Below are 2,536 nucleotides of genomic sequence, written 5' to 3' on the forward strand. Positions count from 1 at the left end.
ACTGTCTCTCACCTCATGCCTTCACTATTGCAGTATCTGCTGGTGGGTCAGCCTGCCTCAGGTCTCTTTCCCACTCCAGTCCATCCTCCATTCAGCCACCAAAGTGATTTTTTAAAAGTGCAGATATGATCATATCACCATTCCCCTCTGCTCCATAAACTCCAGTGGCTCCCTATCACTTCCAGGATCAAATCCTCTGTTTGGCATTTAAAGTTCTTCATAACCTAAGCACCCCTTACTTTTGTGGTCTTCTCACACATCTTCCAAATGTGTGTGTGTGTGTGTGTGTGTGTACCTGTACACACACACAACTCTCTATATATTTGTCTGTTGTCTTTCCCATTAGATTGTTAGTTCCTTGAGGGTAGGTAATAATCTTTTGCACTTTTTGTATTACCAGTGCCTGGCACATAGTAGTTGCTAATTAAATGTTTGTTGTTTGAATGATTCATTTGCAAGTTTACTATTTAGAATCAACTTATAAAAAAGAGTTGAAAAGGGAATGTCAAGCAGTTAGTCAATAAACATTAATTAAGCACCTACTATGTGTCAGGTACTATGCTAAGCATTAGGGATAAAAAAAAAAAAAAACAAAAGATAGTTCCTGTCCTTGAAGAGTTCACAATCTAATGAGGAAAACAAACCTGTAAATAATTGTACAAATAAGACACATATAGAATATGTTGTTCAATGGATGTACTCTGGACAGAATTCATGCTGAGGGTGGAACAAATCAGCTTTAGGTACACTTCTTAATAGGGTATTGCTAATGCCTTCTATGGGTGTTATCAACAAAGGTTAGTTGCTATTTTGTATAGATGCTTGCAATTTGGGGAGGTGGCTATATAGCTTTACAACTAGAATCCAAAACCAGAATATGTCCCTATGAACTAATATTGAAACTTCTAGCTATGGGATTTATTGTACTTTCTTATTGTTCTTTAAAGAAAAGTTTGTATGGTTTTTGTTTAACATAAAAAAGTATGACATTGACTGTCCTTTATAATGTGCATGTGTCATACATACTACACATATACACAACCACATATAAAAAGTGAGATCAGCTTTTATGAGACAGCTTTTTAAAATTTTTAATATTTTTCTCAGTTACACGTAAAAACAATTTTAACATTCATTTTTAAAATTTTGAGTTCCAAATTCTCTCTTTCTCCCTCCCACCCCCCTCCTCAATGAGAAGGCAAGCAATTTGACATAGGTTATACATGTGCAATCATGTTTGCCATGTTGAGAAAGAAAACAAAAAAAAAAGAAAAATTAAATAAAATTATACTTCCATTCGCATTCACATTCTTATCACCTCTTTCTCTGGGTATGGATAACATTTTTCATCATAAGTCCTTCAGAATTGTTGTGGATCATTGTATTGCTGAGAACAGCTAAGTCATTTACAGTGATCATTGTACAATATTGCTGTCAGTGTGCACAGTGTTCTGGTTCTGCTCATTTCACTTTGTATCAATTCATCTAAGTTTTTACAGGTTTTTCTGAGAGCACCCTGCTTATCATTTCTGATAGTATAATAGTATTCCATCACAGTCACATACCACAATTTATTCAATCATTTTCCAACTGATAGGTATCCCCTTAATTTTCAATTCTTTGCTACCACATAAAGAGCAGCTACAAATATTTTTGTACATATGCGGCCCCCACTTTTGTATGTTTGGCATACAGACCTATTAGTGATATTGCTATGTCAAAGATATGCATGGTTTTATAGCCCTTTTGGCATACTTCCAATTTGTTCTCCAGAATGACTGAATCAGTTCAAAACTCTGCCAACAGTGTATTAGTGTCCCAGTTTCCCCACATCCCCTCCAGCATTTGTCATTTTTCCTTTTCTGTCATATTATCCAATGTAATAGGTATAAGTTTTTTTAAATTTGCATTTGCTAATCAATAGTGATTTAGAGCATTTTCTCCTTGAGTATAGATAGCTTTGATTACTTCATTTGAAAACTGCCCATTCATATTTTTGACCATTTATTAATTGGGGAATAGCTCTTATTTTTATAAATTTGACTCACTTCTCTATATATTTGAGAAATGAGGCTTTTTATCAGAGAAACTTTATCAGAGAAAATTTCCCATTTATCTGACTTTCTCTTTTCATTGTGTTCATCCTCAAAAGTGTTTTGTTTCTGACTACTTCCTCCCATATTAGCCCTGTCTTCTATCAGCACCCCTCCCTCCTACTTCCTCCCCCTCCTACTTTCCTAAAGGGTAAGATAGATTTTTATATTCAATTCAGTATGTTATTCCCTCTTTGAGCCAATTTTGATGAGTAAGGTTCAAGTGCTCCTCCCTATCTCTCTTATCTTCCTCTCCATTGTAAAATCTTTTTCATGCCTTTTTTATGGTAATTTTTATTTATTTTTTTGTTTTCAACATTTACTTCTACAAGATTTTGAGTTCCAAATTTTCAGCCCATCTTGCCCCTCCCCCCACCCCAAGATGGCATGCATTCTAAATACCCCTTCCCCTAGTCTGCCTTCCCTTCTATCTCTCCCCCCCC

The sequence above is a fragment of the Vombatus ursinus genome, unplaced genomic scaffold (genome assembly GCF_900497805.2).
Source record: "Vombatus ursinus unplaced genomic scaffold, bare-nosed wombat genome assembly UNPS02014830.1, whole genome shotgun sequence".
Lineage (NCBI taxonomy): Eukaryota > Metazoa > Chordata > Mammalia > Diprotodontia > Vombatidae > Vombatus > Vombatus ursinus.